The following is a 24,161-nucleotide window of genomic DNA, read 5'->3' on the forward strand; positions in this document are numbered from 1 at the left end:
GACTCTTAAGACAACGATTTTTACATCCAATTTTGAAAATGCTCTGTTCATGTCTATCTGTTATCAATATATAGAAACCACGAAGTGTCAAGAACAATTTAAAGCTGAGCTATTTTTGAGTATCTCTAAAGGATAGCCCCAATGATGATTTTTTTAGTATTCCTTAACTTAAAAAAGCAAGACACATTAAGACTTTAGCTGGGCACATTTTTTACTAGCATGTGGGATGATATAGGCTCTGTGGCGAAATGGATAGCGCATTGGACTTCTAGAGCTATATAGCAATTCAAAGGTTGTGGGTTCGAGTCCCACCAGAGTCGTGTGTTTTTGGGTAACATGTAATTACTTTTCAGATGTTAGAATGAGGCAAAAGGAAATACTGCACAGTAACAGGCTTTATGGTTAAGGGCTTAGAGTGGTCTTTAATAAAAACATTTCTGGCCCCTAATTTGTTAGTGTAAGTTATTGGAACCACCTTTTTTTGTGGACTCTTAAGACAACGATTTTTACATCCAATTTTGAAAATGCTCTGTTCATGTCTATCTGTTATCAATATATAGAAACCACGAAGTGTCAAGAACAATTTAAAGCTGAGCTATTTTTGAGTATCTCTAAAGGATAGCCCCAATGATGATTTTTTTAGTATTCCTTAACTTAAAAAAGCAAGACACATTAAGACTTTAGCTGGGCATATTTTTTACTAGCATGAGGGATGATATAGGCTCTGTGGCGCAATGGATAGTGCATCGGACTTCTAGAGCTATATAGCAATACAAAGGTTGTGGGTTCGAGTCCCACCAGAGTCGTGTGTTTTTGGGTAACATGTAATTACTTTTCAGATGTTAGAATGAGGCAAAAGGAAATACTGCACAGTAACAGGCTTTATGGTTAAGGGCTTAGAGTGGTCTTTAATAAAAACATTTCTGGCCCCTAATTTTTTAGTGTAAGTTATTGGAACCACCTTTTTTGTGGACTCTTAAGACAATGATTTTTGCATCCAATTTTGAAAATGCTCTGTTCATGTCTATCTGTTATCAATATATAGAAACCACGAAGTGTCAAGAACAATTTAAAGTTGAGCTATTTTTGAGTATGTCTAAAAGATAGACCCAATGATGATTTTTTTAGTATTCCTTAACTTAAAAAAGCAAGACACATTAAGACTTTAGCTGGGCACATTTTTTACTAGCATGTGGGATGATATAGGCTCTGTGCCGCAATGGATAGCGCATTGGACTTCTAGAGCTATATAGCAATTCAAAGGTTGTGGGTTCGAGTCCCACCAGAGTCGTGTGTTTTTGGGTAACATGTAATTACTTTTCAGATGTTAGAATGAGGCAAAAGGAAATACTGCACAGTAACAGGCTTTATGGTTAAGGGCTTAGAGTGGTCTTTAATAAAAACATTTCTGGCCCCTAATTTGTTAGTGTAAGTTATTGGAACCACCTTTTTTTGTGGACTCTTAAGACAACGATTTTTGCATCCAATTTTGAAAATGCTCTGTTCATGTCTATCTGTTATCAATATATAGAAACCACGAAGTGTCAAGAACAATTTAAAGCTGAGCTATTTTTGAGTATCTCTAAAGGATAGCCCCAATGATGATTTTTTTAGTATTCCTTAACTTAAAAAAGCAAGACACATTAAGACTTTAGCTGGGCACATTTTTTACTAGCATGAGGGATGATATAGGCTCTGTGGCGCAATGGATAGCGCATTGGACTTCTAGAGCTATATAGCAATTCAAAGGTTGTGGGTTCGAGTCCCACCAGAGTCGTGTGTTTTTGGGTAACATGTAATTACTTTTCAGATGTTAGAATGAGGCAAAAGGAAATACTGCACAGTAACAGGCTTTATGGTTAAGGGCTTAGAGTGGTCTTTAATAAAAACATTTCTGGCCCCTAATTTTTTAGTGTAAGTTATTGGAACCACCTTTTTTGTGGACTCTTAAGACAATGATTTTTGCATCCAATTTTGAAAATGCTCTGTTCATGTCTATCTGTTATCAATATATAGAAACCACGAAGTGTCAAGAACAATTTAAAGTTGAGCTATTTTTGAGTATGTCTAAAAGATAGACCCAATGATGATTTTTTTAGTATTCCTTAACTTAAAAAAGCAAGACACATTAAGACTTTAGCTGGGCACATTTTTTACTAGCATGTGGGATGATATAGGCTCTGTGGCGCAATGGATAGCGCATTGGACTTCTAGAGCTATATAGCAATTCAAAGGTTGTGGGTTCGAGTCCCACCAGAGTCGTGTGTTTTTGGGTAACATGTAATTACTTTTCAGATGTTAGAATGAGGCAAAAGGAAATACTGCACAGTAACAGGCTTTATGGTTAAGGGCTTAGAGTGGTCTTTAATAAAAACATTTCTGGCCCCTAATTTTTTAGTGTAAGTTATTGGAACCACCTTTTTTGTGGACTCTTAAGACAATGATTTTTGCATCCAATTTTGAAAATGCTCTGTTCATGTCTATCTGTTATCAATATATAGAAACCACGAAGTGTCAAGAACAATTTAAAGTTGAGCTATTTTTGAGTATGTCTAAAAGATAGACCCAATGATGATTTTTTTAGTATTCCTTAACTTAAAAAAGCAAGACACATTAAGACTTTAGCTGGGCACATTTTTTACTAGCATGTGGGATGATATAGGCTCTGTGGCGCAATGGATAGCGCATTGGACTTCTAGAGCTATATAGCAATTCAAAGGTTGTGGGTTCGAGTCCCACCAGAGTCGTGTGTTTTTGGGTAACATGTAATTACTTTTCAGATGTTAGAATGAGGCAAAAGGAAATACTGCACAGTAACAGGCTTTATGGTTAAGGGCTTAGAGTGGTCTTTAATAAAAACATTTCTGGCCCCTAATTTGTTAGTGTAAGTTATTGGAACCACCTTTTTTTGTGGACTCTTAAGACAACGATTTTTGCATCCAATTTTGAAAATGCTCTGTTCATGTCTATCTGTTATCAATATATAGAAACCACGAAGTGTCAAGAACAATTTAAAGCTGAGCTATTTTTGAGTATCTCTAAAGGATAGCCCCAATGATGATTTTTTTAGTATTCCTTAACTTAAAAAAGCAAGACACATTAAGACTTTAGCTGGGCACATTTTTTACTAGCATGAGGGATGATATAGGCTCTGTGGCGCAATCGATAGCGCATTGGACTTCTAGAGCTATATAGCAATACAAAGGTTGAGGGTTCGAGTCCCACCAGAGTCGTGTGTTTTTGGGTAACATGTAATTACTTTTCAGATGTTAGAATGAGGCAAAAGGAAATACTGCACAGTAACAGGCTTTATGGTTAAGGGCTTAGAGTGGTCTTTAATAAAAACATTTCTGGCCCCTAATTTGTTAGTGTAAGTTATTGGAACCACCTTTTTTTGTGGACTCTTAAGACAACGATTTTTGCATCCAATTTTGAAAATGCTCTGTTCATGTCTATCTGTTATCAATATATAGAAACCACGAAGTGTCAAGAACAATTTAAAGCTGAGCTATTTTTGAGTATCTCTAAAGGATAGCCCCAATGATGATTTTTTTAGTATTCCTTAACTTAAAAAAGCAAGACACATTAAGACTTTAGCTGGGCACATTTTTTACTAGCATGTGGGATGATATAGGCTCTGTGGCGCAATGGATAGCGCATTGGATTTCTAGAGCTATATAGCAATTCAAAGGTTGTGGGTTCGAGTCCCACCAGAGTCGTGTGTTTTTGGGTAACATGTAATTACTTTTCAGATGTTAGAATGAGGCAAAAGGAAATACTGCACAGTAACAGGCTTTATGGTTAAGGGCTTAGAGTGGTCTTTAATAAAAACATTTCTGGCCCCTAATTTTTTAGTGTAAGTTATTGGAACCACCTTTTTTGTGGACTATTAAGACAATGATTTTTGCATCCAATTTTGAAAATGCTCTGTTCATGTCTATCTGTTATCAATATATAGAAACCACGAAGTGTCAAGAACAATTTAAAGTTGAGCTATTTTTGAGTATGTCTAAAAGATAGACCCAATGATGATTTTTTTAGTATTCCTTAACTTAAAAAAGCAAGACACATTAAGACTTTAGCTGGGCACATTTTTTACTAGCATGTGGGATGATATAGGCTCTGTGGCGCAATGGATAGCGCATTGGACTTCTAGAGCTATATAGCAATTCAAAGGTTGTGGGTTCGAGTCCCACCAGAGTCGTGTGTTTTTGGGTAACATGTAATTACTTTTCAGATGTTAGAATGAGGCAAAAGGAAATACTGCACAGTAACAGGCTTTATGGTTAAGGGCTTAGAGTGGTCTTTAATAAAAACATTTCTGGCCCCTAATTTGTTAGTGTAAGTTATTGGAACCACCTTTTTTTGTGGACTCTTAAGACAACGATTTTTACATCCAATTTTGAAAATGCTCTGTTCATGTCTATCTGTTATCAATATATAGAAACCACGAAGTGTCAAGAACAATTTAAAGCTGAGCTATTTTTGAGTATCTCTAAAGGATAGCCCCAATGATGATTTTTTTAGTATTCCTTAACTTAAAAAAGCAAGACACATTAAGACTTTAGCTGGGCACATTTTTTACTAGCATGTGGGATGATATAGGCTCTGTGGCGCAATGGATAGCGCATTGGACTTCTAGAGCTATATAGCAATTCAAAGGTTGTGGGTTCGAGTCCCACCAGAGTCGTGTGTTTTTGGGTAACATGTAATTACTTTTCTGATGTTAGAATGAGGCAAAAGGAAATACTGCACAGTAACAGGCTTTATGGTTAAGGGCTTAGAGTGGTCTTTAATAAAAACATTTCTGGCCCCTAATTTGTTAGTGTAAGTTATTGGAACCACCTTTTTTTGTGGACTCTTAAGACAACGATTTTTGCATCCAATTTTGAAAATGCTCTGTTCATGTCTATCTGTTATCAATATATAGAAACCACGAAGTGTCAAGAACAATTTAAAGCTGAGCTATTTTTGAGTATCTCTAAAGGATAGCCCCAATGATGATTTTTTTAGTATTCCTTAACTTAAAAAAGCAAGACACATTAAGACTTTAGCTGGGCACATTTTTTACTAGCATGTGGGATGATATAGGCTCTGTGGCGCAATGGATAGCGCATTGGACTTCTAGAGCTATATAGCAATACAAAGGTTGTGGGTTTGAGTCCCACCAGAGTCGTGTGTTTTTGGGTAACATGTAATTACTTTTCAGATGTTAGAATGAGGCAAAAGGAAATACTGCACAGTAACAGGCTTTATGGTTAAGGGCTTAGAGTGGTCTTTAATAAAAACATTTCTGGCCCCTAATTTGTTAGTGTAAGTTATTGGAACCACCTTTTTTTGTGGACTCTTAAGACAACGATTTTTACATCCAATTTTGAAAATGCTCTGTTCATGTCTATCTGTTATCAATATATAGAAACCACGAAGTGTCAAGAACAATTTAAAGCTGAGCTATTTTTGAGTATCTCTAAAGGATAGCCCCAATGATGATTTTTTTAGTATTCCTTAACTTAAAAAAGCAAGACACATTAAGACTTTAGCTGGGCACATTTTTTACTAGCATGAGGGATGATATAGGCTCAGTGGCGCAATGGATAGCGCATTGGACTTCTAGAGCTATATAGCAATACAAAGGTTGTGGGTTTGAGTCCCACCAGAGTCGTGTGTTTTTGGGTAACATGTAATTACTTTTCAGATGTTAGAATGAGGCAAAAGGAAATACTGCACAGTAACAGGCTTTATGGTTAAGGGCTTAGAGTGGTCTTTAATAAAAACATTTCTGGCCCCTAATTTGTTAGTGTAAGTTATTGGAACCACCTTTTTTTGTGGACTCTTAAGACAACGATTTTTACATCCAATTTTGAAAATGCTCTGTTCATGTCTATCTGTTATCAATATATAGAAACCACGAAGTGTCAAGAACAATTTAAAGCTGAGCTATTTTTGAGTATCTCTAAAGGATAGCCCCAATGATGATTTTTTTAGTATTCCTTAACTTAAAAAAGCAAGACACATTAAGACTTTAGCTGGGCACATTTTTTACTAGCATGTGGGATGATATAGGCTCTGTGGCGCAATGGATAGCGCATTGGACTTCTAGAGCTATATAGCAATTCAAAGGTTGTGGGTTCGAGTCCCACCAGAGTCATGTGTTTTTGGGTAACATGTAATTACTTTTCAGATGTTAGAATGAGGCAAAAGGAAATACTGCACAGTAACAGGCTTTATGGTTAAGGGCTTAGAGTGGTCTTTAATAAAAACATTTCTGCCCCCTAATTTGTTAGTGTAAGTTATTGGAACCACCTTTTTTTGTGGACTCTTAAGACAACGATTTTTACATCCAATTTTGAAAATGCTCTGTTCATGTCTATCTGTTATCAATATATAGAAACCACGAAGTGTCAAGAACAATTTAAAGCTGAGCTATTTTTGAGTATCTCTAAAGGATAGCCCCAATGATGATTTTTTTAGTATTCCTTAACTTAAAAAAGCAAGACACATTAAGACTTTAGCTGGGCACATTTTTTACTAGCATGTGGGCTGATATAGGCTCTGTGGCGAAATGGATAGCGCATTGGACTTCTAGAGCTATATAGCAATTCAAAGGTTGTGGGTTCAAGTCCCACCAGAGTCGTGTGTTTTTGGGTAACATGTAATTACTTTTCAGATGTTAGAATGAGGCAAAAGGAAATACTGCACAGTAACAGGCTTTATGGTTAAGGGCTTAGAGTGGTCTTTAATAAAAACATTTCTGGCCCCTAATTTGTTAGTGTAAGTTATTGGAACCACCTTTTTTTGTGGACTCTTAAGACAACGATTTTTACATCCAATTTTGAAAATGCTCTGTTCATGTCTATCTGTTATCAATATATAGAAACCACGAAGTGTCAAGAACAATTTAAAGCTGAGCTATTTTTGAGTATCTCTAAAGGATAGCCCCAATGATGATTTTTTTAGTATTCCTTAACTTAAAAAAGCAAGACACATTAAGACTTTAGCTGAGCACATTTTTTACTAGCATGTGGGATGATATAGGCTCTGTGGCGAAATGGATAGCGCATTGGACTTCTAGAGCTATATAGCAATTCAAAGGTTGTGGGTTCGAGTCCCACCAGAGTCGTGTGTTTTTGGGTAACATGTAATTACTTTTCAGATGTTAGAATGAGGCAAAAGGAAATACTGCACAGTAACAGGCTTTATGGTTAAGGGCTTAGAGTGGTCTTTAATAAAAACATTTCTGGCCCCTAATTTGTTAGTGTAAGTTATTGGAACCACCTTTTTTTGTGGACTCTTAAGACAACGATTTTTGCATCCAATTTTGAAAATGCTCTGTTCATGTCTATCTGTTATCAATATATAGAAACCACGAAGTGTCAAGAACAATTTAAAGCTGAGCTATTTTTGAGTATCTCTAAAGGATAGCCCCAATGATGATTTTTTTTGTATTCCTTAACTTAAAAAAGCAAGACACATTAAGACTTTAGCTGGGCACATTTTTTACTAGCATGTGGGATGATATAGGCTCTGTGGCGAAATGGATAGCGCTTTGGACTTCTAGAGCTATATAGCAATTCAAAGGTTGTGGGTTCGAGTCCCACCAGAGTCGTGTGTTTTTGGGTAACATGTAATTACTTTTCAGATGTTAGAATGAGGCAAAAAGGAATAATGCACAGTAACAGGCTTTATGGTTAAGGGCTTAGAGTGGTCTTTAATAAAAACATTTCTGGACCCTAATTTGTTAGTGTAAGTTATTGGAACCACCTTTTTTTGTGGACTCTTAAGACAACGATTTTTACATCCAATTTTGAAAATGCTCTGTTCATGTCTATCTGTTATCAATATATAGAAACCACGAAGTGTCAAGAACAATTTAAAGCTGAGCTATTTTTGAGTATCTCTAAAGGATAGCCCCAATGATGATTTTTTTAGTATTCCTTAACTTAAAAAAGCAAGACACATTAAGACTTTAGCTGGGCACATTTTTTACTAGCATGTGGGCTGATATAGGCTCTGTGGCGAAATGGATAGCGCATTGGACTTCTAGAGCTATATAGCAATTCAAAGGTTGTGGGTTCGAGTCCCACCAGAGTCGTGTGTTTTTGGGTAACATGTAATTACTTTTCAGATGTTAGAATGAGGCAAAAGGAAATACTGCACAGTAACAGGCTTTATGGTTAAGGGCTTAGAGTGGTCTTTAATAAAAACATTTCTGGCCCCTAATTTGTTAGTGTAAGTTATTGGAACCACCTTTTTTTGTGGACTCTTAAGACAACGATTTTTACATCCAATTTTGAAAATGCTCTGTTCATGTCTATCTGTTATCAATATATAGAAACCACGAAGTGTCAAGAACAATTTAAAGCTGAGCTATTTTTGAGTATCTCTAAAGGATAGCCCCAATGATGATTTTTTTAGTATTCCTTAACTTAAAAAAGCAAGACACATTAAGACTTTAGCTGAGCACATTTTTTACTAGCATGTGGGATGATATAGGCTCTGTGGCGAAATGGATAGCGCATTGGACTTCTAGAGCTATATAGCAATTCAAAGGTTGTGGGTTCGAGTCCCACCAGAGTCGTGTGTTTTTGGGTAACATGTAATTACTTTTCAGATGTTAGAATGAGGCAAAAGGAAATACTGCACAGTAACAGGCTTTATGGTTAAGGGCTTAGAGTGGTCTTTAATAAAAACATTTCTGGCCCCTAATTTGTTAGTGTAAGTTATTGGAACCACCTTTTTTTGTGGACTCTTAAGACAACGATTTTTGCATCCAATTTTGAAAATGCTCTGTTCATGTCTATCTGTTATCAATATATAGAAACCACGAAGTGTCAAGAACAATTTAAAGCTGAGCTATTTTTGAGTATCTCTAAAGGATAGCCCCAATGATGATTTTTTTTGTATTCCTTAACTTAAAAAAGCAAGACACATTAAGACTTTAGCTGGGCACATTTTTTACTAGCATGTGGGATGATATAGGCTCTGTGGCGAAATGGATAGCGCATTGGACTTCTAGAGCTATATAGCAATTCAAAGGTTGTGGGTTCGAGTCCCACCAGAGTCGTGTGTTTTTGTGTAACATGTAATTACTTTTCAGATGTTAGAATGAGGCAAAAAGGAATAATGCACAGTAACAGGCTTTATGGTTAAGGGCTTAGAGTGGTCTTTAATAAAAACATTTCTGGACCCTAATTTGTTAGTGTAAGTTATTGGAACCACCTTTTTTTGTGGACTCTTAAGACAACGATTTTTACATCCAATTTTGAAAATGCTCTGTTCATGTCTATCTGTTATCAATATATAGAAACCACGAAGTGTCAAGAACAATTTAAAGCTGAGCTATTTTTGAGTATCTCTAAAGGATAGCCCCAATGATGATTTTTTTAGTATTCCTTAACTTAAAAAAGCAAGACACATTAAGACTTTAGCTGGGCACATTTTTTACTAGCATGAGGGATGATATAGGCTCTGTGGCGCAATGGATAGCGCATTGGACTTCTAGAGCTATATAGCAATACAAAGGTTGTGGGTTCGAGTCCCACCAGAGTCGTGTGTTTTTGGGTAACATGTAATTACTTTTCAGATGTTAGAATGAGGCAAAAGGAAATACTGCACAGTAACAGGCTTTATGGTTAAGGGCTTAGAGTGGTCTTTAATAAAAACATTTCTGGCCCCTAATTTGTTAGTGTAAGTTATTGGAACCACCTTTTTTTGTGGACTCTTAAGACAACGATTTTTGCATCCAATTTTGAAAATGCTCTGTTCATGTCTATCTGTTATCAATATATAGAAACCACGAAGTGTCAAGAACAATTTAAAGCTGAGCTATTTTTGAGTATCTCTAAAGGATAGCCCCAATGATGATTTTTTTTGTATTCCTTAACTTAAAAAAGCAAGACACATTAAGACTTTAGCTGGGCACATTTTTTACTAGCATGTGGGATGATATAGGCTCTGTGGCGAAATGGATAGCGCATTGGACTTCTAGAGCTATATAGCAATTCAAAGGTTGTGGGTTCGAGTCCCACCAGAGTCGTGTGTTTTTGGGTAACATGTAATTACTTTTCAGATGTTAGAATGAGGCAAAAAGGAATAATGCACAGTAACAGGCTTTATGGTTAAGGGCTTAGAGTGGTCTTTAATAAAAACATTTCTGGACCCTAATTTGTTAGTGTAAGTTATTGGAACCACCTTTTTTTGTGGACTCTTAAGACAACGATTTTTACATCCAATTTTGAAAATGCTCTGTTCATGTCTATCTGTTATCAATATATAGAAACCACGAAGTGTCAAGAACAATTTAAAGCTGAGCTATTTTTGAGTATCTCTAAAGGATAGCCCCAATGATGATTTTTTTAGTATTCCTTAACTTAAAAAAGCAAGACACATTAAGACTTTAGCTGGGCACATTTTTTACTAGCATGAGGGATGATATAGGCTCTGTGGCGCAATGGATAGCGCATTGGACTTCTAGAGCTATATAGCAATACAAAGGTTGTGGGTTTGAGTCCCACCAGAGTCGTGTGTTCTTGGGTAACATGTAATTACTTTTCAGATGTTAGAATGAGGCAAAAGGAAATACTGCACAGTAACAGGCTTTATGGTTAAGGGCTTAGAGTGGTCTTTAATAAAAACATTTCTGGCCCCTAATTTGTTAGTGTAAGTTATTGGAACCACCTTTTTTTGTGGACTCTTAAGACAACGATTTTTGCATCCAATTTTGAAAATGCTCTGTTCATGTCTATCTGTTATCAATATATAGAAACCACGAAGTGTCAAGAACAATTTAAAGCTGAGCTATTTTTGAGTATCTCTAAAGGATAGCCCCAATGATGATTTTTTTTGTATTCCTTAACTTAAAAAAGCAAGACACATTAAGACTTTAGCTGGGCACATTTTTTACTAGCATGTGGGATGATATAGGCTCTGTGGCGAAATGGATAGCGCATTGGACTTCTAGAGCTATATAGCAATTCAAAGGTTGTGGGTTCGAGTCCCACCAGAGTCGTGTGTTTTTGGGTAACATGTAATTACTTTTCAGATGTTAGAATGAGGCAAAAAGGAATAATGCACAGTAACAGGCTTTATGGTTAAGGGCTTAGAGTGGTCTTTAATAAAAACATTTCTGGACCCTAATTTGTTAGTGTAAGTTATTGGAACCACCTTTTTTTGTGGACTCTTAAGACAACGATTTTTACATCCAATTTTGAAAATGCTCTGTTCATGTCTATCTGTTATCAATATATAGAAACCACGAAGTGTCAAGAACAATTTAAAGCTGAGCTATTTTTGAGTATCTCTAAAGGATAGCCCCAATGATGATTTTTTTAGTATTCCTTAACTTAAAAAAGCAAGACACATTAAGACTTTAGCTGGGCACATTTTTTACTAGCATGTGGGCTGATATAGGCTCTGTGGCGAAATGGATAGCGCATTGGACTTCTAGAGCTATATAGCAATTCAAAGGTTGTGGGTTCGAGTCCCACCAGAGTCGTGTGTTTTTGGGTAACATGTAATTACTTTTCAGATGTTAGAATGAGGCAAAAGGAAATACTGCACAGTAACAGGCTTTATGGTTAAGGGCTTAGAGTGGTCTTTAATAAAAACATTTCTGGCCCCTAATTTGTTAGTGTAAGTTATTGGAACCACCTTTTTTTGTGGACTCTTAAGACAACGATTTTTACATCCAATTTTGAAAATGCTCTGTTCATGTCTATCTGTTATCAATATATAGAAACCACGAAGTGTCAAGAACAATTTAAAGCTGAGCTATTTTTGAGTATCTCTAAAGGATAGCCCCAATGATGATTTTTTTAGTATTCCTTAACTTAAAAAAGCAAGACACATTAAGACTTTAGCTGAGCACATTTTTTACTAGCATGTGGGATGATATAGGCTCTGTGGCGAAATGGATAGCGCATTGGACTTCTAGAGCTATATAGCAATTCAAAGGTTGTGGGTTCGAGTCCCACCAGAGTCGTGTGTTTTTGGGTAACATGTAATTACTTTTCAGATGTTAGAATGAGGCAAAAGGAAATACTGCACAGTAACAGGCTTTATGGTTAAGGGCTTAGAGTGGTCTTTAATAAAAACATTTCTGGCCCCTAATTTGTTAGTGTAAGTTATTGGAACCACCTTTTTTTGTGGACTCTTAAGACAACGATTTTTGCATCCAATTTTGAAAATGCTCTGTTCATGTCTATCTGTTATCAATATATAGAAACCACGAAGTGTCAAGAACAATTTAAAGCTGAGCTATTTTTGAGTATCTCTAAAGGATAGCCCCAATGATGATTTTTTTTGTATTCCTTAACTTAAAAAAGCAAGACACATTAAGACTTTAGCTGGGCACATTTTTTACTAGCATGTGGGATGATATAGGCTCTGTGGCGAAATGGATAGCGCATTGGACTTCTAGAGCTATATAGCAATTCAAAGGTTGTGGGTTCGAGTCCCACCAGAGTCGTGTGTTTTTGGGTAACATGTAATTACTTTTCAGATGTTAGAATGAGGCAAAAAGGAATAATGCACAGTAACAGGCTTTATGGTTAAGGGCTTAGAGTGGTCTTTAATAAAAACATTTCTGGACCCTAATTTGTTAGTGTAAGTTATTGGAACCACCTTTTTTTGTGGACTCTTAAGACAACGATTTTTACATCCAATTTTGAAAATGCTCTGTTCATGTCTATCTGTTATCAATATATAGAAACCACGAAGTGTCAAGAACAATTTAAAGCTGAGCTATTTTTGAGTATCTCTAAAGGATAGCCCCAATGATGATTTTTTTAGTATTCCTTAACTTAAAAAAGCAAGACACATTAAGACTTTAGCTGGGCACATTTTTTACTAGCATGAGGGATGATATAGGCTCTGTGGCGCAATGGATAGCGCATTGGACTTCTAGAGCTATATAGCAATACAAAGGTTGTGGGTTTGAGTCCCACCAGAGTCGTGTGTTCTTGGGTAACATGTAATTACTTTTCAGATGTTAGAATGAGGCAAAAGGAAATACTGCACAGTAACAGGCTTTATGGTTAAGGGCTTAGAGTGGTCTTTAATAAAAACATTTCTGGCCCCTAATTTGTTAGTGTAAGTTATTGGAACCACCTTTTTTTGTGGACTCTTAAGATAACGATTTTTACATCCAATTTTGAAAATGCTCTGTTCATGTCTATCTGTTATCAATATATAGAAACCACGAAGTGTCAAGAACAATTTAAAGCTGAGCTATTTTTGAGTATCTCTAAAGGATAGCCCCAATGATGATTTTTTTAGTATTCCTTAACTTAAAAAAGCAAGACACATTAAGACTTTAGCTGGGCATATTTTTTACTAGCATGAGGGATGATATAGGCTCTGTGGCGCAATGGATAGCGCATCGGACTTCTAGAGCTATATAGCAATACAAAGGTTGTGGGTTCGAGTCCCACCAGAGTCTTGTGTTTTTGAGTAACATGTAATTACTTTTCAGATGTTAGAATGAGGCAAAAGGAAATACTGCACAGTAACAGGCTTTATGGTTAAGGGCTTAGAGTGGTCTTTAATAAAAACATTTCTGCCCCCTAATTTGTTAGTGTAAGTTATTGGAACCACCTTTTTTTGTGGACTCTTAAGACAACGATTTTTACATCCAATTTTGAAAATGCTCTGTTCATGTCTATCTGTTATCAATATATAGAAACCACGAAGTGTCAAGAACAATTTAAAGCTGAGCTATTTTTGAGTATCTCTAAAGGATAGCCCCAATGATGATTTTTTTAGTATTCCTTAACTTAAAAAAGCAAGACACATTAAGACTTTAGCTGGGCACATTTTTTACTAGCATGTGGGATGATATAGGCTCTGTGGCGAAATGGATAGCGCATTGGACTTCTAGAGCTATATAGCAATTCAAAGGTTGTGGGTTCGAGTCCCACCAGAGTCGTGTGTTTTTGGGTAACATGTAATTACTTTTCAGATGTTAGAATGAGGCAAAAGGAAATACTGCACAGTAACAGGCTTTATGGTTAAGGGCTTAGAGTGGTCTTTAATAAAAACATTTCTGGCCCCTAATTTGTTAGTGTAAGTTATTGGAACCACCTTTTTTTGTGGACTCTTAAGACAACGATTTTTACATCCAATTTTGAAAATGCTCTGTTCATGTCTATCTGTTATCAATATATAGAAACCACGAAGTGTCAAGAACAATTTAAAGCTGAGCTATTTTTGAGTATCTCTAAAGGATAGCCCCAATGATGATTTTTTTAGTATTCCTTAACTTAAAAAAGCAAGACACATTAAGACTTTAGCTGGGCATATTTTTTACTAGCATGAGGGATGATATAGGCTCTGTGGCGCAATGGATAGCGCATCGGACTTCTAGAGCTATATAGCAATACAAAGGTTGTGGGTTCGAGTCCCACCAGAGTCGTGTGTTTTTGGGTAACATGTAATTACTTTTCAGATGTTAGAATGAGGCAAAAGGAAATACTGCACAGTAACAGGCTTTATGGTTAAGGGCTTAGAGTGGTCTTTAATAAAAACATTTCTGGCCCCTAATTTTTTAGTGTAAGTTATTGGAACCACCTTTTTTGTGGACTCTTAAGACAATGATTTTTGCATCCAATTTTGAAAATGCTCTGTTCATGTCTATCTGTTATCAATATATAGAAACCACGAAGTGTCAAGAACAATTTAAAGTTGAGCTATTTTTGAGTATGTCTAAAAGATAGACCCAATGATGATTTTTTTAGTATTCCTTAACTTAAAAAAGCAAGACACATTAAGACTTTAGCTGGGCACATTTTTTACTAGCATGTGGGATGATATAGGCTCTGTGGCGCAATGGATAGCGCATTGGACTTCTAGAGCTATATAGCAATTCAAAGGTTGTGGGTTCAAGTCCCACCAGAGTCGTGTGTTTTTGGGTAACATGTAATTACTTTTCAGATGTTAGAATGAGGCAAAAGGAAATACTGCACAGTAACAGGCTTTATGGTTAAGGGCTTAGAGTGGTCTTTAATAAAAACATTTCTGGCCCCTAATTTGTTAGTGTAAGTTATTGGAACCACCTTTTTTTGTGGACTCTTAAGACAACGATTTTTGCATCCAATTTTGAAAATGCTCTGTTCATGTCTATCTGTTATCAATATATAGAAACCACGAAGTGTCAAGAACAATTTAAAGCTGAGCTATTTTTGAGTATCTCTAAAGGATAGCCCCAATGATGATTTTTTTAGTATTCCTTAACTTAAAAAAGCAAGACACATTAAGACTTTAGCTGGGCACATTTTTTACTAGCATGAGGGATGATATAGGCTCTGTGGCGCAATCGATAGCGCATTGGACTTCTAGAGCTATATAGCAATACAAAGGTTGAGGGTTCGAGTCCCACCAGAGTCGTGTGTTTTTGGGTAACATGTAATTACTTTTCAGATGTTAGAATGAGGCAAAAGGAAATACTGCACAGTAACAGGCTTTATGGTTAAGGGCTTAGAGTGGTCTTTAATAAAAACATTTCTGGCCCCTAATTTGTTAGTGTAAGTTATTGGAACCACCTTTTTTTGTGGACTCTTAAGACAACGATTTTTGCATCCAATTTTGAAAATGCTCTGTTCATGTCTATCTGTTATCAATATATAGAAACCACGAAGTGTCAAGAACAATTTAAAGCTGAGCTATTTTTGAGTATCTCTAAAGGATAGCCCCAATGATGATTTTTTTAGTATTCCTTAACTTAAAAAAGCAAGACACATTAAGACTTTAGCTGGGCACATTTTTTACTAGCATGTGGGATGATATAGGCTCTGTGGCGCAATGGATAGCGCATTGGACTTCTAGAGCTATATAGCAATTCAAAGGTTGTGGGTTCGAGTCCCACCAGAGTCGTGTGTTTTTGGGTAACATGTAATTACTTTTCAGATGTTAGAATGAGGCAAAAGGAAATACTGCACAGTAACAGGCTTTATGGTTAAGGGCTTAGAGTGGTCTTTAATAAAAACATTTCTGGCCCCTAATTTTTTAGTGTAAGTTATTGGAACCACCTTTTTTGTGGACTATTAAGACAATGATTTTTGCATCCAATTTTGAAAATGCTCTGTTCATGTCTATCTGTTATCAATATATAGAAACCACGAAGTGTCAAGAACAATTTAAAGTTGAGCTATTTTTGAGTATGTCTAAAAGATAGACCCAATGATGATTTTTTTAGTATTCCTTAACTTAAAAAAGCAAGACACATTAAGACTTTAGCTGGGCACATTTTTTACTAGCATGTGGGATGATATAGGCTCTGTGGCGCAATGGATAGCGCATTGGACTTCTAGAGCTATATAGCAATTCAAAGGTTGTGGGTTCGAGTCCCACCAGAGTCGTGTGTTTTTGGGTAACATGTAATTACTTTTCAGATGTTAGAATGAGGCAAAAGGAAATACTGCACAGTAACAGGCTTTATGGTTAAGGGCTTAGAGTGGTCTTTAATAAAAACATTTCTGGCCCCTAATTTGTTAGTGTAAGTTATTGGAACCACCTTTTTTTGTGGACTCTTAAGACAACGATTTTTGCATCCAATTTTGAAAATGCTCTGTTCATGTCTATCTGTTATCAATATATAGAAACCACGAAGTGTCAAGAACAATTTAAAGCTGAGCTATTTTTGAGTATCTCTAAAGGATAGCCCCAATGATGATTTTTTTAGTATTCCTTAACTTAAAAAAGCAAGACACATTAAGACTTTAGCTGGGCACATTTTTTACTAGCATGTGGGATGATATAGGCTCTGTGGCGCAATGGATAGCGCATTGGACTTCTAGAGCTATATAGCAATTCAAAGGTTGTGGGTTCGAGTCCCACCAGAGTCGTGTGTTTTTGGGTAACATGCAATTACTTTTCAGATGTTAGAATGAGGCAAAAGGAAATACTGCACAGTAACAGGCTTTATGGTTAAGGGCTTAGAGTGGTCTTTAATAAAAACATTTCTGGCCCCTAATTTTTTAGTGTAAGTTATTGGAACCACCTTTTTTGTGGACTCTTAAGACAATGATTTTTGCATCCAATTTTGAAAATGCTCTGTTCATGTCTATCTGTTATCAATATATAGAAACCACGAAGTGTCAAGAACAATTTAAAGTTGAGCTATTTTTGAGTATGTCTAAAAGATAGACCCAATGATGATTTTTTTAGTATTCCTTAACTTAAAAAAGCAAGACACATTAAGACTTTAGCTGGGCACATTTTTTACTAGCATGAGGGATGATATAGGCTCTGTGGCGCAATGGATAGCGCATTGGACTTCTAGAGCTATATAGCAATACAAAGGTTGTGGGTTTGAGTCCCACCAGAGTCGTGTGTTTTTGGGTAACATGTAATTACTTTTCAGATGTTAGAATGAGGCAAAAGGAAATACTGCACAGTAACAGGCTTTATGGTTAAGGGCTTAGAGTGGTCTTTAATAAAAACATTTCTGGCCCCTAATTTGTTAGTGTAAGTTATTGGAACCACCTTTTTTTGTGGACTCTTAAGACAACGATTTTTACATCCAATTTTGAAAATGCTCTGTTCATGTCTATCTGTTATCAATATATAGAAACCACGAAGTGTCAAGAACAATTTAAAGCTGAGCTATTTTTGAGTATCTCTAAAGGATAGCCCCAATGATGATTTTTTTAGTATTCCTTAACTTAAAAAAGCAAGACACATTAAGACTTTAGCTGGGCACATTTTTTACTAGCATGAGGGATGATATAGGCTCTGTGGCGCAATGGATAGCGCATTGGACTTCTAGAGCTATATAGCAATACAAAGGTTGTGGGTTTGAGTCCCACCAGAGTCGTGTGTTTTTGGGTAACATGTAATTACTTTTCAGATGTTAGAATGAGGCAAAAGGAAATACTGCACAGTAACAGGCTTTATGGTTAAGGGCTTAGAGTGGTCTTTAATAAAAACATTTCTGGCCCCTAATTTGTTAGTGTAAGTTATTGGAACCACCTTTTTTTGTGGACTCTTAAGACAACGATTTTTACATCCAATTTTGAAAATGCTCTGTTCATGTCTATCTGTTATCAATATATAGAAACCACGAAGTGTCAAGAACAATTTAAAGCTGAGCTATTTTTGAGTATCTCTAAAGGATAGCCCCAATGATGATTTTTTTAGTATTCCTTAACTTAAAAAAGCAAGACACATTAAGACTTTAGCTGGGCACATTTTTTACTAGCATGAGGGATGATATAGGCTCTGTGGCGCAATGGATAGCGCATTGGACTTCTAGAGCTATATAGCAATACAAAGGTTCTGGGTTCGAGTCCCACCAGAGTTGTGTGTTTTTGGGTAACATGTAATTACTTTTCAGATGTTAGAATGAGGCAAAAGGAAATACTGCACAGTAACAGGCTTTATGGTTAAGGGCTTAGAGTGGTCTTTAATAAAAACATTTCTGGCCCCTAATTTGTTAGTGTAAGTTATTGGAACCACCTTTTTTTGTGGACTCTTAAGACAACGATTTTTACATCCAATTTTGAAAATGCTCTGTTCATGTCTATCTGTTATCAATATATAGAAACCACGAAGTGTCAAGAACAATTTAAAGTTGAGCTATTTTTGAGTATGTCTAAAAGATAGACCCAATGATGATTTTTTTAGTATTCCTTAACTTAAAAAAGCAAGACACATTAAGACTTTAGCTGGGCACATTTTTTACTAGCATGTGGGATGATATAGGCTCTGTGGCGCAATGGATAGCGCATTGGACTTCTAGAGCTATATAGCAATTCAAAGGTTGAGGGTTCGAGTCCCACCAGAGTCGTGTGTTTTTGGGTAACATGTAATTACTTTTCAGATGTTAGAATGAGGCAAAAGGAAATACTGCACAGTAACAGGCTTTATGGTTAAGGGCTTAGAGTGGTCTTTAATAAAAACATTTCTGGCCCCTAATTTGTTAGTGTAAGTTATTGGAACCACCTTTTTTTGTGGACTCTTAAGACAACGATTTTTACATCCAATTTTGAAAATGCTCTGTTGATGTCTATCTGTTATCAATATATAGAAACCACGAAGTGTCAAGAACAATTTAAAGTTGAGCTATTTTTGAGTATGTCTAAAAGATAGACCCAATGATGATTTTTTTAGTATTCCTTAACTTAAAAAAGCAAGACACATTAAGACTTTAGCTGGGCACATTTTTTACTAGCATGTGGGATGATATAGGCTCTGTGGCGCAATGGATAGCGCATTGGACTTCTAGAGCTATATAGCAATTCAAAGGTTGTGGGTTCGAGTCCCACCAGAGTCGTGTGTTTTTGGGTAACATGTAATTACTTTTCAGATGTTAGAATGAGGCAAAAGGAAATACTGCACAGTAACAGGCTTTATGGTTAAGGGCTTAGAGTGGTCTTTAATAAAAACATTTCTGGCCCCTAATTTTTTAGTGTAAGTTATTGGAACCACCTTTTTTGTGGACTATTAAGACAATGATTTTTGCATCCAATTTTGAAAATGCTCTGTTCATGTCTATCTGTTATCAATATATAGAAACCACGAAGTGTCAAGAACAATTTAAAGTTGAGCTATTTTTGAGTATGTCTAAAAGATAGACCCAATGATGATTTTTTTAGTATTCCTTAACTTAAAAAAGCAAGACACATTAAGACTTTAGCTGGGCACATTTTTTACTAGCATGTGGGATGATATAGGCTCTGTGGCGCAATGGATAGCGCATTGGACTTCTAGAGCTATATAGCAATTCAAAGGTTGTGGGTTCGAGTCCCACCAGAGTCGTGTGTTTTTGGGTAACATGTAATTACTTTTCAGATGTTAGAATGAGGCAAAAGGAAATACTGCACAGTAACAGGCTTTATGGTTAAGGGCTTAGAGTGGTCTTTAATAAAAACATTTCTGGCCCCTAATTTGTTAGTGTAAGTTATTGGAACCACCTTTTTTTGTGGACTCTTAAGACAACGATTTTTACATCCAATTTTGAAAATGCTCTGTTCATGTCTATCTGTTATCAATATATAGAAACCACGAAGTGTCAAGAACAATTTAAAGCTGAGCTATTTTTGAGTATCTCTAAAGGATAGCCCCAATGATGATTTTTTTAGTATTCCTTAACTTAAAAAAGCAAGACACATTAAGACTTTAGCTGGGCACATTTTTTACTAGCATGTGGGATGATATAGGCTCTGTGGCGCAATGGATAGCGCTTTGGACTTCTAGAGCTATATAGCAATTCAAAGGTTGTGGGTTCGAGTCCCACCAGAGTCGTGTGTTTTTGGGTAACATGTAATTACTTTTCAGATGTTAGAATGAGGCAAAAGGAAATACTGCACAGTAACAGGCTTTATGGTTAAGGGCTTAGAGTGGTCTTTAATAAAAACATTTCTGGCCCCTAATTTTTTAGTGTAAGTTATTGGAACCACCTTTTTTGTGGACTCTTAAGACAATGATTTTTGCATCCAATTTTGAAAATGCTCTGTTCATGTCTATCTGTTATCAATATATAGAAACCACGAAGTGTCAAGAACAATTTAAAGTTGAGCTATTTTTGAGTATGTCTAAAAGATAGACCCAATGATGATTTTTTTAGTATTCCTTAACTTAAAAAAGCAAGACACATTAAGACTTTAGCTGGGCACATTTTTTACTAGCATGTGGGATGATATAGGCTCTGTGGCGCAATGGATAGCGCATTGGACTTCTAGAGCTATATAGCAATTCAAAGGTTGTGGGTTCGAGTCCCACCAGAGTCGTGTGTTGTTGGGTAACATGTAATTACTTTTCAGATGTTAGAATGAGGCAAAAGGAAATACTGCACAGTAACAGGCTTTATGGTTAAGGGCTTAGAGTGGTCTTTAATAAAAACATTTCTGGCCCCTAATTTGTTAGTGTAAGTTATTGGAACCACCTTTTTTTGTGGACTCTTAAGACAACGATTTTTGCATCCAATTTTGAAAATGCTCTGTTCATGTCTATCTGTTATCAATATATAGAAACCACGAAGTGTCAAGAACAATTTAAAGCTGAGCTATTTTTGAGTATCTCTAAAGGATAGCCCCAATGATGATTTTTTTAGTATTCCTTAACTTAAAAAAGCAAGACACATTAAGACTTTAGCTGGGCACATTTTTTACTAGCATGAGGGATGATATAGGCTCTGTGGCGCAATCGATAGCGCATTGGACTTCTAGAGCTATATAGCAATACAAAGGTTGAGGGTTCGAGTCCCACCAGAGTCGTGTGTTTTTGGGTAACATGTAATTACTTTTCAGATGTTAGAATGAGGCAAAAGGAAATACTGCACAGTAACAGGCTTTATGGTTAAGGGCTTAGAGTGGTCTTTAATAAAAACATTTCTGGCCCCTAATTTGTTAGTGTAAGTTATTGGAACCACCTTTTTTTGTGGACTCTTAAGACAACGATTTTTGCATCCAATTTTGAAAATGCTCTGTTCATGTCTATCTGTTATCAATATATAGAAACCACGAAGTGTCAAGAACAATTTAAAGCTGAGCTATTTTTGAGTATCTCTAAAGTATAGCCCCAATGATGATTTTTTTAGTATTCCTTAACTTAAAAAAGCAAGACACATTAAGACTTTAGCTGGGCACATTTTTTACTAGCATGTGGGATGATATAGGCTCTGTGGCGCAATGGATAGAGCATTGGACTTCTAGAGCTATATAGCAATTCAAAGGTTGTGGGTTCGAGTCCCACCAGAGTCGTGTGTTTTTGGGTAACATGTAATTACTTTTCAGATGTTAGAATGAGGCAAAAAGGAATAATGCACAGTAACAGGCTTTATGGTTAAGGGCTTAGAGTGGTCTTTAATAAAAACATTTCTGGCCCCTAATTTTTTAGTGTAAGTTATTGGAACCACCTTTTTTGTGGACTCTTAAGACAATGATTTTTGCATCCAATTTTGAAAATGCTCTGTTCATGTCTATCTGTTATCAATATATAGAAACCACGAAGTGTCAAGAACAATTTAAAGCTGAGCTATTTTTGAGTATCTCTAAAGGATAGCCCCAATGATGATTTTTTTAGTATTCCTTAACTTAAAAAAGCAAGACACATTAAGACTTTAGCTGGGCACATTTTTTACTAGCATGTGGGATGATATAGGCTCTGTGGCGCAATGGATAGCGCATTGGACTTCTAGAGCTATATAGCAATTCAAAGGTTGTGGGTTCGAGTCCCACCAGAGTCGTGTGTTTTTGGGTAACATGTAATTACTTTTCAGATGTTAGAATGAGGCAAAAGGAAATACTGCACAGTAACAGGCTTTATGGTTAAGGGCTTAGAGTGGTCTTTAATAAAAACATTTCTGGCCCCTAATTTGTTAGTGTAAGTTATTGGAACAAACCTTTTTTTGTGGACTCTTAAGACAACGATTTTTGCATCCAATTTTGAAAATGCTCTGTTCATGTCTATCTGTTATCAATATATAGAAACCACGAAGTGTCAAGAACAATTTAAAGCTGAGCTATTTTTGAGTATGTCTAAAAGATAGACCCAATGATGATTTTTTTAGTATTCCTTAACTTAAAAAAGCAAGACACATTAAGACTTTAGCTGGGCACATTTTTTACTAGCATGTGGGATGATATAGGCTCTGTGGCGCAATGGATAGCGCATTGGACTTCTAGAGCTATATAGCAATTCAAAGGTTGTGGGTTCGAGTCCCACCAGAGTCGGGTGTTTTTGGGTAACATGTAATTACTTTTCAGATGTTAGAATGAGGCAAAAGGAAATACTGCACAGTAACAGGCTTTATGGTTAAGGGCTTAGAGTGGTCTTTCATAAAAACATTTCTGGCCCCTAATTTGTTAGTGTAAGTTATTGGAACCACCTTTTTTTGTGGACTCTTAAGACAACGATTTTTACATCCAATTTTGAAAATGCTCTGTTCATGTCTATCTGTTATCAATATATAGAAACCACGAAGTGTCAAGAACAATTTAAAGCTGAGCTATTTTTGAGTATCTCTAAAGGATAGCCCCAATGATGATTTTTTTAGTATTCCTTAACTTAAAAAAGCAAGACACATTAAGACTTTAGCTGGGCACATTTTTTACTAGCATGAGGGATGATATAGGCTCTGTGGCGCAATGGATAGCGCATTGGACTTCTAGAGCTATATAGCAATACAAAGGTTGTGGGTTTGAGTCCCACCAGAGTCGTGTGTTTTTGGGTAACATGTAATTACTTTTCAGATGTTAGAATGAGGCAAAAGGAAATACTGCACAGTAACAGGCTTTATGGTTAAGGGCTTAGAGTGGTCTTTAATAAAAACATTTCTGGCCCCTAATTTGTTAGTGTAAGTTATTGGAACCACCTTTTTTTGTGGACTCTTAAGACAACGATTTTTACATCCAATTTTGAAAATGCTCTGTTCATGTCTATCTGTTATCAATATATAGAAACCACGAAGTGTCAAGAACAATTTAAAGCTGAGCTATTTTTGAGTATCTCTAAAGGATAGCCCCAATGATGATTTTTTTAGTATTCCTTAACTTAAAAAAGCAAGACACATTAAGACTTTAGCTGGGCACATTTTTTACTAGCATGAGGGATGATATAGGCTCTGTGGCGCAATGGATAGCGCATTGGACTTCTAGAGCTATATAGCAATACAAAGGTTGTGGGTTCGAGTCCCACCAGAGTCGTGTGTTTTTGGGTAACATGTAATTACTTTTCAGATGTTAGAATGAGGCAAAAGGAAATACTGCACAGTAACAGGCTTTATGGTTAAGGGCTTAGAGTGGTCTTTAATAAAAACATTTCTGGCCCCTAATTTGTTAGTGTAAGTTATTGGAACAAACCTTTTTTTGTGGACTCTTAAGACAACGATTTTTGCATCCAATTTTGAAAATGCTCTGTTCATGTCTATCTGTTATCAATATATAGAAACCACGAAGTGTCAAGAACAATTTAAAGCTGAGCTATTTTTGAGTATGTCTAAAAGATAGACCCAATGATGATTTTTTTAGTATTCCTTAACTTAAAAAAGCAAGACACATTAAGACTTTAGCTGGGCACATTTTTTACTAGCATGTGGGATGATATAGGCTCTGTGGCGCAATGGATAGCGCATTGGACTTCTAGAGCTATATAGCAATTCAAAGGTTGTGGGTTCGAGTCCCACCAGAGTCGTGTGTTTTTGGGTAACATGTAATTACTTTTCAGAT

At 36.1% G+C, this 24,161-nt stretch overlaps 44 non-coding genes across 44 annotated transcripts; all 44 read left to right on the top strand.

Moving 5' to 3' along the window:
- Window positions 1-234: 234 nt before the first annotated feature.
- Window positions 235-320, top strand: TRNAR-UCU (transfer RNA arginine (anticodon UCU)). The gene is given in 2 exon segments: window positions 235-271; window positions 285-320. It is a non-coding gene; the product is annotated as a tRNA-Arg (tRNA).
- Window positions 321-1,205: 885 nt separating this feature from the next.
- Window positions 1,206-1,291, top strand: TRNAR-UCU (transfer RNA arginine (anticodon UCU)). The gene is given in 2 exon segments: window positions 1,206-1,242; window positions 1,256-1,291. It is a non-coding gene; the product is annotated as a tRNA-Arg (tRNA).
- A 400-nt stretch (window positions 1,292-1,691) lies between these two features.
- Window positions 1,692-1,777, top strand: TRNAR-UCU (transfer RNA arginine (anticodon UCU)). The gene is given in 2 exon segments: window positions 1,692-1,728; window positions 1,742-1,777. It is a non-coding gene; the product is annotated as a tRNA-Arg (tRNA).
- Window positions 1,778-2,176: 399 nt separating this feature from the next.
- Window positions 2,177-2,262, top strand: TRNAR-UCU (transfer RNA arginine (anticodon UCU)). The gene is given in 2 exon segments: window positions 2,177-2,213; window positions 2,227-2,262. It is a non-coding gene; the product is annotated as a tRNA-Arg (tRNA).
- Window positions 2,263-2,661: 399 nt separating this feature from the next.
- Window positions 2,662-2,747, top strand: TRNAR-UCU (transfer RNA arginine (anticodon UCU)). The gene is given in 2 exon segments: window positions 2,662-2,698; window positions 2,712-2,747. It is a non-coding gene; the product is annotated as a tRNA-Arg (tRNA).
- Window positions 2,748-3,633: 886 nt separating this feature from the next.
- On the top strand, window positions 3,634-3,719 carry TRNAR-UCU (transfer RNA arginine (anticodon UCU)). Its single transcript is given in 2 exon segments — window positions 3,634-3,670; window positions 3,684-3,719. It is a non-coding gene; the product is annotated as a tRNA-Arg (tRNA).
- A 399-nt stretch (window positions 3,720-4,118) lies between these two features.
- On the top strand, window positions 4,119-4,204 carry TRNAR-UCU (transfer RNA arginine (anticodon UCU)). The gene is given in 2 exon segments: window positions 4,119-4,155; window positions 4,169-4,204. It is a non-coding gene; the product is annotated as a tRNA-Arg (tRNA).
- Window positions 4,205-4,604: 400 nt separating this feature from the next.
- Window positions 4,605-4,690, top strand: TRNAR-UCU (transfer RNA arginine (anticodon UCU)). The gene is given in 2 exon segments: window positions 4,605-4,641; window positions 4,655-4,690. It is a non-coding gene; the product is annotated as a tRNA-Arg (tRNA).
- A 400-nt stretch (window positions 4,691-5,090) lies between these two features.
- On the top strand, window positions 5,091-5,176 carry TRNAR-UCU (transfer RNA arginine (anticodon UCU)). Its single transcript is given in 2 exon segments — window positions 5,091-5,127; window positions 5,141-5,176. It is a non-coding gene; the product is annotated as a tRNA-Arg (tRNA).
- Window positions 5,177-6,062: 886 nt separating this feature from the next.
- On the top strand, window positions 6,063-6,148 carry TRNAR-UCU (transfer RNA arginine (anticodon UCU)). Its single transcript is given in 2 exon segments — window positions 6,063-6,099; window positions 6,113-6,148. It is a non-coding gene; the product is annotated as a tRNA-Arg (tRNA).
- A 400-nt stretch (window positions 6,149-6,548) lies between these two features.
- On the top strand, window positions 6,549-6,634 carry TRNAR-UCU (transfer RNA arginine (anticodon UCU)). The gene is given in 2 exon segments: window positions 6,549-6,585; window positions 6,599-6,634. It is a non-coding gene; the product is annotated as a tRNA-Arg (tRNA).
- Window positions 6,635-7,034: 400 nt separating this feature from the next.
- TRNAR-UCU (transfer RNA arginine (anticodon UCU)) lies at window positions 7,035-7,120 on the top strand. The gene is given in 2 exon segments: window positions 7,035-7,071; window positions 7,085-7,120. It is a non-coding gene; the product is annotated as a tRNA-Arg (tRNA).
- Window positions 7,121-7,520: 400 nt separating this feature from the next.
- Window positions 7,521-7,606, top strand: TRNAR-UCU (transfer RNA arginine (anticodon UCU)). Its single transcript is given in 2 exon segments — window positions 7,521-7,557; window positions 7,571-7,606. It is a non-coding gene; the product is annotated as a tRNA-Arg (tRNA).
- Window positions 7,607-8,006: 400 nt separating this feature from the next.
- TRNAR-UCU (transfer RNA arginine (anticodon UCU)) lies at window positions 8,007-8,092 on the top strand. Its single transcript is given in 2 exon segments — window positions 8,007-8,043; window positions 8,057-8,092. It is a non-coding gene; the product is annotated as a tRNA-Arg (tRNA).
- Window positions 8,093-8,492: 400 nt separating this feature from the next.
- On the top strand, window positions 8,493-8,578 carry TRNAR-UCU (transfer RNA arginine (anticodon UCU)). Its single transcript is given in 2 exon segments — window positions 8,493-8,529; window positions 8,543-8,578. It is a non-coding gene; the product is annotated as a tRNA-Arg (tRNA).
- Window positions 8,579-8,978: 400 nt separating this feature from the next.
- TRNAR-UCU (transfer RNA arginine (anticodon UCU)) lies at window positions 8,979-9,064 on the top strand. Its single transcript is given in 2 exon segments — window positions 8,979-9,015; window positions 9,029-9,064. It is a non-coding gene; the product is annotated as a tRNA-Arg (tRNA).
- A 400-nt stretch (window positions 9,065-9,464) lies between these two features.
- On the top strand, window positions 9,465-9,550 carry TRNAR-UCU (transfer RNA arginine (anticodon UCU)). Its single transcript is given in 2 exon segments — window positions 9,465-9,501; window positions 9,515-9,550. It is a non-coding gene; the product is annotated as a tRNA-Arg (tRNA).
- A 400-nt stretch (window positions 9,551-9,950) lies between these two features.
- TRNAR-UCU (transfer RNA arginine (anticodon UCU)) lies at window positions 9,951-10,036 on the top strand. Its single transcript is given in 2 exon segments — window positions 9,951-9,987; window positions 10,001-10,036. It is a non-coding gene; the product is annotated as a tRNA-Arg (tRNA).
- Window positions 10,037-10,436: 400 nt separating this feature from the next.
- TRNAR-UCU (transfer RNA arginine (anticodon UCU)) lies at window positions 10,437-10,522 on the top strand. The gene is given in 2 exon segments: window positions 10,437-10,473; window positions 10,487-10,522. It is a non-coding gene; the product is annotated as a tRNA-Arg (tRNA).
- A 400-nt stretch (window positions 10,523-10,922) lies between these two features.
- On the top strand, window positions 10,923-11,008 carry TRNAR-UCU (transfer RNA arginine (anticodon UCU)). Its single transcript is given in 2 exon segments — window positions 10,923-10,959; window positions 10,973-11,008. It is a non-coding gene; the product is annotated as a tRNA-Arg (tRNA).
- A 400-nt stretch (window positions 11,009-11,408) lies between these two features.
- TRNAR-UCU (transfer RNA arginine (anticodon UCU)) lies at window positions 11,409-11,494 on the top strand. Its single transcript is given in 2 exon segments — window positions 11,409-11,445; window positions 11,459-11,494. It is a non-coding gene; the product is annotated as a tRNA-Arg (tRNA).
- A 400-nt stretch (window positions 11,495-11,894) lies between these two features.
- TRNAR-UCU (transfer RNA arginine (anticodon UCU)) lies at window positions 11,895-11,980 on the top strand. Its single transcript is given in 2 exon segments — window positions 11,895-11,931; window positions 11,945-11,980. It is a non-coding gene; the product is annotated as a tRNA-Arg (tRNA).
- A 400-nt stretch (window positions 11,981-12,380) lies between these two features.
- Window positions 12,381-12,466, top strand: TRNAR-UCU (transfer RNA arginine (anticodon UCU)). Its single transcript is given in 2 exon segments — window positions 12,381-12,417; window positions 12,431-12,466. It is a non-coding gene; the product is annotated as a tRNA-Arg (tRNA).
- A 400-nt stretch (window positions 12,467-12,866) lies between these two features.
- On the top strand, window positions 12,867-12,952 carry TRNAR-UCU (transfer RNA arginine (anticodon UCU)). The gene is given in 2 exon segments: window positions 12,867-12,903; window positions 12,917-12,952. It is a non-coding gene; the product is annotated as a tRNA-Arg (tRNA).
- Window positions 12,953-13,352: 400 nt separating this feature from the next.
- On the top strand, window positions 13,353-13,438 carry TRNAR-UCU (transfer RNA arginine (anticodon UCU)). The gene is given in 2 exon segments: window positions 13,353-13,389; window positions 13,403-13,438. It is a non-coding gene; the product is annotated as a tRNA-Arg (tRNA).
- Window positions 13,439-13,838: 400 nt separating this feature from the next.
- Window positions 13,839-13,924, top strand: TRNAR-UCU (transfer RNA arginine (anticodon UCU)). The gene is given in 2 exon segments: window positions 13,839-13,875; window positions 13,889-13,924. It is a non-coding gene; the product is annotated as a tRNA-Arg (tRNA).
- A 400-nt stretch (window positions 13,925-14,324) lies between these two features.
- On the top strand, window positions 14,325-14,410 carry TRNAR-UCU (transfer RNA arginine (anticodon UCU)). Its single transcript is given in 2 exon segments — window positions 14,325-14,361; window positions 14,375-14,410. It is a non-coding gene; the product is annotated as a tRNA-Arg (tRNA).
- A 399-nt stretch (window positions 14,411-14,809) lies between these two features.
- On the top strand, window positions 14,810-14,895 carry TRNAR-UCU (transfer RNA arginine (anticodon UCU)). Its single transcript is given in 2 exon segments — window positions 14,810-14,846; window positions 14,860-14,895. It is a non-coding gene; the product is annotated as a tRNA-Arg (tRNA).
- Window positions 14,896-15,781: 886 nt separating this feature from the next.
- On the top strand, window positions 15,782-15,867 carry TRNAR-UCU (transfer RNA arginine (anticodon UCU)). The gene is given in 2 exon segments: window positions 15,782-15,818; window positions 15,832-15,867. It is a non-coding gene; the product is annotated as a tRNA-Arg (tRNA).
- A 399-nt stretch (window positions 15,868-16,266) lies between these two features.
- On the top strand, window positions 16,267-16,352 carry TRNAR-UCU (transfer RNA arginine (anticodon UCU)). Its single transcript is given in 2 exon segments — window positions 16,267-16,303; window positions 16,317-16,352. It is a non-coding gene; the product is annotated as a tRNA-Arg (tRNA).
- A 400-nt stretch (window positions 16,353-16,752) lies between these two features.
- On the top strand, window positions 16,753-16,838 carry TRNAR-UCU (transfer RNA arginine (anticodon UCU)). Its single transcript is given in 2 exon segments — window positions 16,753-16,789; window positions 16,803-16,838. It is a non-coding gene; the product is annotated as a tRNA-Arg (tRNA).
- Window positions 16,839-17,237: 399 nt separating this feature from the next.
- On the top strand, window positions 17,238-17,323 carry TRNAR-UCU (transfer RNA arginine (anticodon UCU)). Its single transcript is given in 2 exon segments — window positions 17,238-17,274; window positions 17,288-17,323. It is a non-coding gene; the product is annotated as a tRNA-Arg (tRNA).
- A 400-nt stretch (window positions 17,324-17,723) lies between these two features.
- Window positions 17,724-17,809, top strand: TRNAR-UCU (transfer RNA arginine (anticodon UCU)). The gene is given in 2 exon segments: window positions 17,724-17,760; window positions 17,774-17,809. It is a non-coding gene; the product is annotated as a tRNA-Arg (tRNA).
- An 886-nt stretch (window positions 17,810-18,695) lies between these two features.
- Window positions 18,696-18,781, top strand: TRNAR-UCU (transfer RNA arginine (anticodon UCU)). The gene is given in 2 exon segments: window positions 18,696-18,732; window positions 18,746-18,781. It is a non-coding gene; the product is annotated as a tRNA-Arg (tRNA).
- A 400-nt stretch (window positions 18,782-19,181) lies between these two features.
- Window positions 19,182-19,267, top strand: TRNAR-UCU (transfer RNA arginine (anticodon UCU)). Its single transcript is given in 2 exon segments — window positions 19,182-19,218; window positions 19,232-19,267. It is a non-coding gene; the product is annotated as a tRNA-Arg (tRNA).
- Window positions 19,268-19,666: 399 nt separating this feature from the next.
- Window positions 19,667-19,752, top strand: TRNAR-UCU (transfer RNA arginine (anticodon UCU)). Its single transcript is given in 2 exon segments — window positions 19,667-19,703; window positions 19,717-19,752. It is a non-coding gene; the product is annotated as a tRNA-Arg (tRNA).
- A 400-nt stretch (window positions 19,753-20,152) lies between these two features.
- TRNAR-UCU (transfer RNA arginine (anticodon UCU)) lies at window positions 20,153-20,238 on the top strand. The gene is given in 2 exon segments: window positions 20,153-20,189; window positions 20,203-20,238. It is a non-coding gene; the product is annotated as a tRNA-Arg (tRNA).
- Window positions 20,239-20,637: 399 nt separating this feature from the next.
- On the top strand, window positions 20,638-20,723 carry TRNAR-UCU (transfer RNA arginine (anticodon UCU)). Its single transcript is given in 2 exon segments — window positions 20,638-20,674; window positions 20,688-20,723. It is a non-coding gene; the product is annotated as a tRNA-Arg (tRNA).
- Window positions 20,724-21,609: 886 nt separating this feature from the next.
- On the top strand, window positions 21,610-21,695 carry TRNAR-UCU (transfer RNA arginine (anticodon UCU)). Its single transcript is given in 2 exon segments — window positions 21,610-21,646; window positions 21,660-21,695. It is a non-coding gene; the product is annotated as a tRNA-Arg (tRNA).
- A 399-nt stretch (window positions 21,696-22,094) lies between these two features.
- TRNAR-UCU (transfer RNA arginine (anticodon UCU)) lies at window positions 22,095-22,180 on the top strand. Its single transcript is given in 2 exon segments — window positions 22,095-22,131; window positions 22,145-22,180. It is a non-coding gene; the product is annotated as a tRNA-Arg (tRNA).
- Window positions 22,181-22,581: 401 nt separating this feature from the next.
- Window positions 22,582-22,667, top strand: TRNAR-UCU (transfer RNA arginine (anticodon UCU)). The gene is given in 2 exon segments: window positions 22,582-22,618; window positions 22,632-22,667. It is a non-coding gene; the product is annotated as a tRNA-Arg (tRNA).
- A 400-nt stretch (window positions 22,668-23,067) lies between these two features.
- Window positions 23,068-23,153, top strand: TRNAR-UCU (transfer RNA arginine (anticodon UCU)). The gene is given in 2 exon segments: window positions 23,068-23,104; window positions 23,118-23,153. It is a non-coding gene; the product is annotated as a tRNA-Arg (tRNA).
- Window positions 23,154-23,553: 400 nt separating this feature from the next.
- TRNAR-UCU (transfer RNA arginine (anticodon UCU)) lies at window positions 23,554-23,639 on the top strand. The gene is given in 2 exon segments: window positions 23,554-23,590; window positions 23,604-23,639. It is a non-coding gene; the product is annotated as a tRNA-Arg (tRNA).
- A 401-nt stretch (window positions 23,640-24,040) lies between these two features.
- TRNAR-UCU (transfer RNA arginine (anticodon UCU)) lies at window positions 24,041-24,126 on the top strand. Its single transcript is given in 2 exon segments — window positions 24,041-24,077; window positions 24,091-24,126. It is a non-coding gene; the product is annotated as a tRNA-Arg (tRNA).
- Window positions 24,127-24,161: the final 35 nt, after the last annotated feature.

The sequence above is a fragment of the Rhinoderma darwinii genome, chromosome 4, assembly GCF_050947455.1.
Source record: "Rhinoderma darwinii isolate aRhiDar2 chromosome 4, aRhiDar2.hap1, whole genome shotgun sequence".
NCBI lineage: Eukaryota > Metazoa > Chordata > Amphibia > Anura > Rhinodermatidae > Rhinoderma > Rhinoderma darwinii.